This window comes from Filicampus tigris, chromosome 22 (assembly GCF_054856515.1).
Source record: "Filicampus tigris isolate MCC_2025a chromosome 22, RoL_Ftig_1.0, whole genome shotgun sequence".
Classification (NCBI taxonomy): Eukaryota; Metazoa; Chordata; class Actinopteri; order Syngnathiformes; family Syngnathidae; genus Filicampus; species Filicampus tigris.
In genome coordinates this window covers 10,656,107-10,668,186 of record NC_141238.1, presented here as the reverse complement: position 1 = coordinate 10,668,186, position 12,080 = coordinate 10,656,107, and the positions used below count along the sequence as shown (strand labels likewise).

The following is a 12,080-nucleotide window of genomic DNA, read 5'->3' as shown; positions in this document are numbered from 1 at the left end:
AAAGTGTGGTGGCCAGCAATGGATCGGGTTGCAGACAGACATGTGAAATCATATCACAAATCTCAAGTCGTCTCACAACCTGATTAGAGCTGTCCCGACTAGTCGGCATAGTCGACGTGGCCGATGACGTAAATACGTCGGGACGCACAACATACCGTCGGCGTCAAGTGTCGATGATGTAAAATACGTCGGCACGTACGCACGCTCGAGTGTCGATGACGTTAATATGTCAACACGTGCATTGCATCAGTTGTAAACAAGCACGCACAGTAGAAATGGCGGAGGTGCCTGATACCGCTAAAATAGCGGACAAAAACGTCCAAAGTACAGACATACTTCAAAGAAAGGTCGAGTGAGTTGGTTGTCTGCACCCTCTGTAAAGCTTATTTGGCGTACCACACATCATGGCACATCAGCCATGAACGAACAACTTAAGCGACGTCACTCAGGAGTACTACTGGAAGACGAGAGAAAGCAGAAAGCTGGAGTATCCTAAGTCTATCTAACTAATTAACTAATATCCCCCGGTTTTACTGAAAATGCTGTTGTGTCCGACGTATTAACGTGCATCGTTACGTTTAATTTCTCGAAGCAGCGGTTTGCAGTCAAAGTTACGCCGTGTTGTGGTTCAACTTTGTGCATTATGTAGCTAATGTTCGCGGAGCTATTTCACTCCAGTCAAATTGTGTTGGTGCTTGTAGGTAATGTTACGTTGGTTCTGCTGCTTTATGTACCTATAAACAGTAACACGCGACATCAGTTATCTGCTCCGGGAAGCTCTCTGTGGGCACTGGGGGCAGCACAGCATGCAGATCGTATTTAGGATGATGTCCTGCTCCCGCTGCTTAAAAAAAAAAAAAAAAAAAACCCTAGAGGAAACACTGGCCTGCTAACCATAGTCCGTGACTGTACTAATATATGTGTGCTTTTTTATTGTTATAATATTTAAGTATGCACTGCTTTATCTGTTTCAGGTTTAAGCAAACTGATGTTATTTATTTTTTAGGTTGTTTATTTTTGTTAATTCTTTTACTTGGGCTGTTCATACATTGTTATGAATAAATACCTCATTCATGTTCACACGTCATGATGCATTCCTAGAAGAGATGTGACTCTTCATTCAAGTTTTTTTTACTTCAATAAAAAAACAATTTAAATAAGCTTTCAGAAGTGTTTTTTTGGAATTAATAATTGTCAAGTAAAAAATAATCACTAGGTTAGTCTAAAAATTAACTGTTAGACTAATCGACTAATCGTAAAAATAGTCGATGGATTAATCAGGAGAAAATCGTTTGGGACAGCCCTAGACCTGATGTACCTGAACCACTACGTCTGACAGCATTACCAGATGGACCCTGGCAAGATGTTGCCGACGACCTGCTGGATACATTACCAACCGGGCACTCTATACTAGCAGTCGTTGATTACTACAGCAGATATCATGAGGATGAAATCCTGCAATCAACTACCACAGACAAGGTGATAGACAGTCTGGAGAACATTTTCACTCGTCACGGGCTCCCGATTACAAACAGGTCAGATTGTGGCCCGCAGTTTATATCGACACAGTTTCAGACCTACTGTGCGGAAAATGGTATACACCATGTGAGAACAACACCTAAATGGGCACAAGCCAATGATGAGGTGGCGAGACAGAATGCTTCGCTTATGAAAATACGCATAGCGCAAGTTGAAGGACTGGACTAGAAAAGAGAACTCCGGAAATACGTTGCATTCTACTGATCTATCGACCACTCCACAACAGGAAAGTGTCCGTCAGTACTACTGTTCAAAAGGAAAGTACGTGGAAAAGTCCCAGACATAACAGCACCACAAAGAGATCTTGAGACAAGAGACATAGATGCTGAAAATAAAGAAAAATCAAAACTCTACACCGACAACAAGAGAAGAGCAAAACATTCAGACGTGGCTGTTGGAGATCAAGTTCTGCTGAGAAAAGGTCAAGTAGATAAGTTCTCCACAACATTCGACAAGACAGCATTCAAGGTAATCAAGAAGGGCGGGAATAATGATGTCGTTAAAGAACCAACTGGAACTACGTATTCTAGAAACATCACATTTGTGAAAAAATACCACTCTGAGGACGCTGCTTCACAAACAACTGACAAAACACGCTTGACATGGACTGAGAAGGATGGGGAGGCAATCGAACAGCCTGCAGAGTCTCTGACTCAGACCCACAGTGAGGGAATCAGAACTGAGCCTTCCATGCTCAAGCAGGAGAGACTTCATCGGCAGATAAACTGCCACAGAAATTTGGCCCATTGGCCAGGGCTTTCTTTTGCATCAATGAAAGATGCATCTTGACTATAGGTGCGATGTACCACAATGCGTAACCAACAGCTTTCTGTTTACTTCCTCTTTTTTTTTTTTGTCGCGATCTTTATTGATGTTTTTGATTTATAAACATTTGAAACACACAATTGTTTAGAACAAGATGTATTGACATCAATACCTTATAATAAAACAAATGAGCAACACACTTAACAGGAAATGAGAAAAAGACAGCAGTAATATGAGGCACAATAATGCATTCAATGTCTTAACTGAATAGGATATTGCAACATACACAATATTGTTTGTTAATTTCGAAGTATTTGTGTATAGATTGAATTGTACAAGGCATATTTTAATATTTGGAAGGTATTTGGAAACGTATAATTCACTGTTGGCCACGTTTTCTGTGTGAGTCCACCAAGACCTCATTAGATTATTCTGCCAGCTCCTCCTATTGGAGACGTTTGTCTGGCGTCACGGCGACGACACTCTTGAGTAGAACATGTATGAATACAAGGTATCTTGCCGCCGCGGCAGTAGTACAGCGCCGCGCCACCCGGCACCGCAGCGTTCCGTGGTACCCGCCCTTCACCACATACACAATGAATGGGTTTGATGACAGCGCCCTGCTCAATGCGGTGTGAATGTGGTTTAACAAAATAAAGGAAGGAAAATGTTGTGTTGTTCATGGATTCTAACGAAGTGAGGCGCCTCTCATTCAAATCTTTGATCTGATAGAGAAGAATACATTGATATTTCAAGTAAGAAGATTAGTTATGTCAAAGGTGAATATGTTTCACAAACGTTTTCAAATGTTTCAAAGTTGAGAAAATGTGCTAAATGCTAGTCATGTATATTTTCTTTTATGGGAAATGTTTCTAATTTTCTTATAGAGTTATAAGTTTAAATCTAAGTAAAGAGGGGATATTGTGTATTGATGACAACTAACAGGATGTGACTGCAGGTAGTGGAGTTCACCAGGCGAGGGCGCTAGGCTAGATTATGCATTAGGAGATATAGGAGAGTTGATCAATAAAGAAGAGGATGGTTAACTGCATAACTGGATTTTTTTTGGAAAACCCAACATATATAACCATGATTATTACTTTTTCCCCATGATCATCCAGCCCTAACGCGTATAGTACCCGATATTGGATCTTAATAATGTTCTAATAAATGTAACGAAACTGTAATAAGGAGGATTTCGTTCAAAACATGAGACTGTAGCCAATGTGACAATGATAAGTGAACAAAGCAAACCTGCTCTGTGTAAGACAACTCGAGGTTCCAATTAGCAAAGGTGACGTTGCTTGATGTCCTCTTCTGCTCCACAAAGTTTGTAATTGAGATCTGCTGTTTTGTTTGCACACATTTTCACAGGACAATCACAACACTTTGCACTTGATCTCTTCTGAGCGACGTGTTGCTAATGCTAACAACACACGTGTCTCTTTGTTAGCGGCGAGCAAGCTAAGCTATGTTAGCCAGAGAAGTTTCAACGTGCATCCAGACGAGTTTATCCGGACACGACGATCTAATTAGTTCTGTGTTGGTCCAGTATAGTGTCGATGGACATACTGTATCGTAGCTTTTGTCCATTCAGTAGTAATTCAAGAAGAATGGTTTAGTGAAGCGTATGTCCACTGCCAAGCGGCAGCTACCATCTGCAGCGCCTACGCAATCGACAGTGCGCATGCGCAACAGGCAGAGCCGCATTTACCAACGGGCTTACCTGGGCTTGAGCCCAGGGACCTTCAGAAGTCGGGGGCCTATCACAATAGCTCCGGACATCACGTGACTGCTCCCCGCGCTTATTTATTTTCGCAGCCAAGATGACAGGACTGTAGCTGGGTGCATCTAATCAGTCAATATTCTGTCCAAGTGAAGACGCATCTAACTTTGATAAAATGACAATGCGTGGACAGGTTAACCAGGAGTTCTTTTTCAACAACGGCAGATGCACTGGTGAGTCCTTGCAAAGTTGTCTCGGAAGCTTACAAAGTCTGGGTAACAGGCATCTAACTTTGATAAAATGACAATGCGTGGACAGGTTAACCAGGAGTTCTTTTTCAACAACGGCAGATGCACTGGTGAGTCCTTGCAAAGTTGTCTCGGAAGCTTACAAAGTCTGGGTAACAGGCCGTGTGGACTTAGAATTGCAGGGCTTCACGCTTTTAGACAGGCATACGAGCAGGGTCACCCATGCAGGTTGCCTCGGGGCACGCCTGCAGCCTCTACCACGGTGGCTCCGGAGCGGAGTGAATGCCGGCTGAGGCTGGCCGGCCTCGCTCAGAATCCCTGTGGATAGATGGGTAGCTCGTCTGCGCACCCCCCGGTGCTGGAGAGCGAGAGCGACCCACGGCCGGAGGAGCCATCTGCCTGTCTTCTTTTGCTCTCTGTAGAATGCTACCGTTGTCAAAGTGTGGCGTTTCCGTTAAGATAGTGTGGCAACTTTTCTTCTCTGCCAAAATGGCCTTGTTTGTATTTGGAGCACGGAATTGTGTTGTTTATGTCTGCAGTTGTTGTTTTCCTATCAGTATAATAGTATTAAAACACATCATTTTAATTTAATATATTTTTTTCTAATCTAATGATTAGATGAATGTGCATTGCACGATGAATAATTGAATCTAAAACATTTTAATACAACTTTTCATGGTAAAATACAATACATTGATTAGATCGTTGACCTATATTGGCTAACAGTGAAGACACATTTTCGTCTGCTTGTGTTTTAATTTACAGCAGGACATTTGGAGACATGTATGAGCTTTTGTGTCCAACACCTAATTTCCTCCTGGCCAGTCCTGGTAAGTTTCATTTCATCGAACTTGAAGGATACCTACATCAATCCTGTTACTCATTGGATGGACATGTTCACACAGTTTCAAGTGAGAATGCTCCAATCAGGAGCAGAAGCGGCCCATTTCTTCCCGTTTCAAGTGAGGAAACCGGTGAGAACAGCATCTCTCGTCCTGAGCCTACTGCGCTTCTTGCCCGTCCTGGTAAATGATCAGACCCTGCAAAAATTGAGGAAAACCACAGACTGGAGCGTGAGATGATTTGAGAGAGCAGAAGGCAAGACAGGGACTTTCAATAAGGCTTTCTGATAAGATAAGATAAGATTTAAGATACGATAAGAGGCCTTTATTGATCCCAAATTGGGGAAATTTTCAGTGTTACAGCAGCAAAGATATAGGTCACACAGGAACGGCGGCATAATGTAGCCATTAATGTATAACATTAACGGCAAACATTCAGGATCAAACCTATGTAAATATACGCAGTTACTATATGTGTATACACATGTATATACTCCAACATACATCTACATAAAAAGTATGAGGAACACTCATTTTAGCCTGTACAAAGTACGGAGGAAAAATACTCCAAGTAAGTGACAGAGTTGCAGTGCTGTCAGGAACAGCATTGGATAAAAATAAAACTAGACTAACAGTAGTGGGGAATGTTGAGTATTGCACGGTATTACAGTAGTGGGGAATGTTGGGTATTGCACAATATAAGCTCAGGTGCAGGACTGCACAATTGCACTAATGTCCGCCAGTTTGTAGAGACTACACAATGTTTTTGTTAAAGAGTCTGACAGCAGCAGGCAAGAAGAACGGCGGAATCTCTCCTTTGCACAGCGAGGGTGTAACAGTCTGTCACTGAAGGAGCTGTGGAGTGCTGTTAGGGTGCCCTGGAGGGGGTGGTCCGGGTTGTCCAGCATTGATAACTGCTTGGCCATCATCCTCCTGTCGTCCACAGAGTCCACAGAGTCCAGGGAGCAGCCCAGGACAGACCAGTTTGTCCAGCCGCTTCTTGTCCCGGGCCGAGACGCTGCCTGCCCAGGTGACCACTCCCTGGAAAATGACCAATGCAACCACCGAGTCATAAAAGTTCCTGAGGAGTGTCCCCTGAACCCCAAAAGACCTCAGTCTCAGTCTGCTCTGACTCTTCCTATAGAGGGCGTCTGTGTTGTCGCTCCAGTCCAGTTTATTGTTCAGATGAACACCCAGGTACTTGTAAGTTGAGACTCTCTCAACATCTGTTCCACGGATATTCACTGGTGCGGGTGCAGAGTGATGGTGCCTACTGAAATCCACCACCATTTCTTTGGATTTCCCCGCATTGATCAGGAGGTGGTTCTGATGGCACCAGTCCACAAAACCCTGAGTAAGTTCTGTGAACTCCCGATCATCTCCGCCTGTGATGAGGCCGACAATCGCAGAGTCGTCAGAGAACTTCTGCAGGTGACAGGTAGGGGTGCTGTAGTTGAAGTCCGAGGTGTAGAGGGTGAACAGGAAGGGAGCCAAGACAGTTCCCTGCGGGGCCCCCGTGCTGCAGAGGAACACGTCAGACACACAGTCCTGTGTCCTCACATACTGTGGCCGGTTTGTGAGGTAGTCCTGGATCCATGTAATGAGGTGTTGGGCCACCCCCGCCCGCTCCAGCTTGTCTCCCAATAGGGTGGGCTGGATGGTGTTGAAAGCACTGGAGAAATCAAAGAACATGATCCTCACAGTGCTCCAGGGTCTTCATCAGGTGAGACGTCAGCGCCACTGGTCTGAAGCTGTTGAGCTCCTTCGGGTGGGGGGGTCTTTGGCACCGGGACCGGGCAGGATGTTTTCCACAGCTGGGGGACTCTGCACAGCTTCAGGCTCAGGTTGATAATGTGCTGGACAATTCCACACAGCTGGTCTGCGCAGGATTTGAGGAGCTGGGTGCTCATGCCATCTGGACCCGCTGCCTTCCTTGCCTTCATCTTCTTCAGCTGGTTCTTCACCTGAGATGTTGTGAAGGCCAAGGCTGGGCAGGAGGGAGTGGTGGCTGTCTGGTGTAGCTGGGAGCTGGAGACTGTGGAGAAGGGAGTGGAGGGGGTGACACACCCAGAAGGAGGAGTAGGTGGAGGCTGCAGCAGGAGAGACTGAGTGGGGGCAGGCATCTGATCGAACCTATTGAAAAAGAGGTTCAGCTAATTTGTCCACTGCAGGTCCCCCCCCAGTCCTGGTCTTGGGTTGTCCGTGGCCTGAGATGATCTTCAGGCCCCTCCAGACTCCCCTGGCATTATTCTGCAGCAGCTGCTCCTCCATCCTCTTCCTGTAAGACCTTTTTCCCTCTCTGATCCTCCTCCTCAGCTGGCGCTGCACAGTCTTCCGCTCCTCTTTGTTGCCTGACGCAAAAGCCCTCTTCTTCTCCTTCAGGAGAGCTTTTATGTCTGGTGTGATCCAGGGTTTGTTGATGGAGAAACACCTTACTGTCATGGTGGGTATGCTGTTCTCCATGCAGAAATTTATATAGTCTGTAACAGTGTCCGTTAGACTACTAATGTCTTCCCCGTGAGCATCGCTGAATACTTCCCACACAGTTCTGTTGAAGCAGTCCTTTAAGGCCTACTCGGCCTCTCCAGACCATCTCTGAACCGTGCGGGTCACAGCTGGCCTGCAGACCAGAGGTTTGTACACAAACTGGAGAGCCACCAGATTGTGATCAGCTTTGCCCAGCGGGGGAGGGGCAGTGATGTGTATGCCTCCTTGGTGTTGGCATAGAAAAGGTCCAGTGTTTTATTGTCTCTGGTGTGGCAGGTGACATATTGTGTGAATGAAGGCAGAGAGGAGTAAGGGGAGGCATGATTGAAGTCCCCAGAGATGAGTAGCAGGGCATTTGGGTGCTGTGTTTGTAGCCTGCTCACGGCTGCAGTCAAGACATCACAGGCTGTGTCCGCTGGCAGCGGGGGTGACGTAGACGGTCACTGCGATCACATGACTAAACTCTCGCGGGATGTAGAATGGCCTCATGCCAACAGCTAGCAGCTCAATATCCCTGCTGCAAAGCTGCTCCTTAATCGTGATGTGCCCAGGATTACACCATCTATCGTTCACACAGCCAGCCCTCCTCCTTTCAACTTACCACTTTCCAGCGTCCTGTCCGCGTGTATGATTTGGAAGCCGTCCAGCTGTGTGGAATTGTCCAGCTGTGTGGAATTGTCCAGCACGAGTTCAACCTGAGTCTGAAGCTGGGCAGAGTCCCCCAGCTGTGGAAAATATCCTGCCTGGTGCCGGTGCCAAAGACCCCCCAAACAAAGGAGCTCAACAGCTTCAGACCAGTGGCGCTGATGTCTCGCCTGATGAAAAACCTGGAGTAGGGGTGGGCAATATGGGCAAATATATATATATATATATATATATATATATATATATATATATATATATATATATATATCTCGATATTTTTTCAAAAAACTCGATAACGATAATTTGACGATATTCTATAAAAAATATTTTAAATCTGCACTCTATTCACAGACCAATTGTGGATAGACAGCGTATGTGAACAATAGGGATGGGAATTTCGACTAATTTGCCCGCCGACTAGTCTCAAATTTTAATTGCGACTACTCGACTAGTCTTTAAGGAAGAAAACTTGTATTTGAATACATATTGAATTCAAAGTTTAAAATGCAAATGTTGTGTGTATTTAGGGGCTATTTTAGCCCAAACATTCAGGACAGTTTGTTAATTTAAATTATATTGATGTAACAACAACTGACTGAATAAAGGTGAGCAATTGAAAGAGAAATGCATTTCTGATACATTTTCCAATGCAATGCATGGCATTTATTATGAATAATGTAATGAGTAATGGTACCGACTCCCCAGTCCAGCAGGGTCGCTTTCATATGTAGTCATAGATCGGATACATATCCGATCTTTTCCAATGCGTTCGCGGTCCGAACGGCCAGGTCGTATATATCCGACATTGACGTCATCCCGGGACCAAAAAGTGCTCCGCACAGGCGGAGGGAGTTGGTCGGGGGATCGAATCTGCAAAGTTGTTTTGAGTAACACTATTGACTTTATATTTTACTTTAATTTAATCTCACTTGAAACGTGAAACATAAAGTGGACATTTATGGGGATCGTAGTAATTCAGCCACGGCTCAGATAGATTAATTTTTTTACGCACGGTTATGACGTGACGTCATCGTTATTGATGTCTCCATGAAATGAGATAATAAAGCCTCGCCTCATAATTTCCCCCAAATACTGTATTTATTTCTACCTGCTACCTAATCGCTTGACTGTATAAATGCCCCGACACGCTGGACCACATTTACTTCCGCAAACACAATGTTTGGAGTGACGCCGACCGTCTCTTCTGCTGCGCATGTGGACCACTTTGACTGTATGTGTTCATACAGCAGTCAAGACAGAGGTCGCATTTTTAATGTAATATGAACGTTTACGACAAAAAAATTGGATTTTTTAGGGGGGGAGGGAGCAATTCTCTCTCTTGGTGCTTGGCATGTTTACAGAGGCAGAGGCAGAGGCGTGTGGAACAAGATGTGTGATACTTAATGGTGCGTTCAACCGACTAGTAAAATACAAAACGCTTAATAAATCGTAGACGGTTAAACTGTTAAACGACTAGTCGCGCAAATCCCTAGTGAACAACATCTCTTTCAAATAGCTAAATACAGCTTATGGCAAAACGATCTTCTACAACAATATTTAACAATAAACAAAAAATTATGTATAGACTTTAGGGCTGCCACAAACGGTTATTTTGCTAGTCGACTAATCACTAACAGTAGTCGCGATTAGTCGACTAATCAGATAATATATAAATTGCTGCAAATCGCAGCAGCAGCTACTGCTCTTATAATAACCATCATTCGCTTACAGCTTAATTCTTTATGTACAAAGTAATCATGAAGACAATAGTACATTCAACTTGTATTAAACCTTGCAACTCAAGCCATCATTCCTGACATGAATTGGGAGCGACTTAAATTGATGGCGATACACTGGCCTTAAATTTTTTAGCTGTAATTCTTTAGTGCATTTTAAAATGGAACCAAAATTAAAACTTGAGGGACCTCTACCGTATGTGTCTTTGTGTGTAGATGGACAGGTAGATAGACATATATGTGATAGATATGTCTATGCAGCGTCCTAGTCATTCGCCGATTGGGCCATGAGGCGTTCCGATAGTTTTACGTGAATTAGAAACAAGGAAAAGAAAAAAATATTGTTCATAAATGTCCATACAAACAAAGCAAAAGATAATAGAAATGTATGAAAAGGGGATGCGTTTGGTTGCTCTCACCAAAGAATATGACCGTAATCTATTAACAGTCGCCACGTTATTAAATCAGTTCTTGACAAAACGCCAGGCAAAAACTACTTCTGAGAGAGAACATGAACCAAAGAGGGCAAAAAGCGATGAGGACAGCAATTAAAAGGTAAACGACCATTTTTATTCTTTACTCTATTCTTTGTTTTTTACATTATGCGCAACTCTCATTTATTGTGCAATAATCTTATTGTAACATGTATTTGTTACATGTTTTGATGCATTTTTATGCTTTATAAAACATTTATTTCTGAATATTGGGGGGCTTGGAATGTATTAGGGCATTTACATGAAAAACACGTCTCTACTAAGGAAATTTTCTACTTACGAAATTTCTTCCAGAACCAATTAATTTCGTCAGTAGAGGGTACCACTGTACATATTTCACTCTTCTTGGGCACCAAGACTTTTTTTTTTAACGGAAGGTAGTGAAATCAGAGGAGTAAATTGAAAAAATGCTCTGCGCTAAAGAAAAACTAAAATAAACATTTGTATTGATTTTTAATTTTTTTCTTAAATTTAAACTATCAAAAAGATTTTGTTTTTCTTCACTAGTATGCATGATCTAAAAGTAGTAAATTGATCTCCACAATCAAAATGTGGTATGCACCTGTAACAAAAAAGGAATACCTTTTTTTTGGACATTCCAACAAACTTAATTATGGGTTTTATTGTTACGGTATGTGATGACGATGAGTGGCACATATGTCGTTTTTGTGTTGAGTGCTGGTATTTCCCAGTTCATGGAACGCTCCACTCCGCTTTCTGCTTTGATGTCCACCACGGGCATAAACACACAAGAGTTTTGGTTGTGAATAAACACGAGTTTACTGAATAATGGCTGCTTAATCCATAGAAGATGCTACGATGTGTTAGCATACCAAATAGGACATTGTGTTACAGCGTTACATCAAACACACCGTACCGTGTGTATGCTAACTGCGGCTAGCTTCTAGACAACTGTGCCTATGTCAGATATGAAATCAGGCATAAGCCATAACTTGCTTCCTTTTTAAATGATGCGGCATCCCCATCATGCTGCCATGAAAGGCAGGTTTGCATTGTATTGAGTATATTTGGTGAAATGCGCCGTAACTTTCGGACTCTGTTGCCAACACAAATTAGCCCTGACACTACTTTACCCACAATGCTTCTGTTTACATTAGATAGGATTCCCACCACTGCGCATGTGAGTTGCAGATAGGAAAACAGCCAGTGGGAGAAGAGCGAGACGCGGCTGTCACGAGAGAAAAATAATGTGACAAATAAATAAATATTAAAAAAAACTACGCGTTGACGATTAAAATTAATTGTCGACGATCAAAGTCGTCGACGTCGTCATGATTAGTCGACTAATTTTGGCAGCCCTAATAGATTTACATTGATTTTTGGGAATATTTATGTCATTTAAATGTCTCTGCTGTTATTCCATAGTAATATGACATTTTGAGCTGCAGTAAGTTCTGGTGTACCACTGCCAACTACTAGAGCAATCAGAATGAGACAAATGTGTTAACTACAGCAATCAGAATGAGAAAAAATGTATTTGATGTGTGACATGTGATAAAGTGCCACCCAGCGAGAGAGAAAAAAGATGTCGTCATGACAACACCCATTCTCATACATTGGCCACCGTATTCAGAATA

At 43.2% G+C, this 12,080-nt stretch overlaps 1 protein-coding gene across 11 annotated transcripts in view; it reads right to left on the bottom strand.

Annotated features, from left to right (window-relative positions):
- LOC147126990 (uncharacterized) overlaps positions 1-12,080 on the bottom strand; it is a 31,260-nt gene that overhangs the window by 7,365 nt on the left and 11,815 nt on the right. The window contains exon 2 of one of the 11 annotated variants that reach the window (XR_015084669.1): positions 5,145-5,318. The exons of 9 other annotated variants lie outside the window; for them this stretch is intronic. The gene's annotated coding sequence lies outside the window, so the exon portion shown is untranslated. Of the gene's footprint in view, positions 1-4,961; positions 5,319-12,080 lie in introns of those variants that run through there. One more of the 11 variants, XR_015084670.1, reaches the window with a different exon arrangement.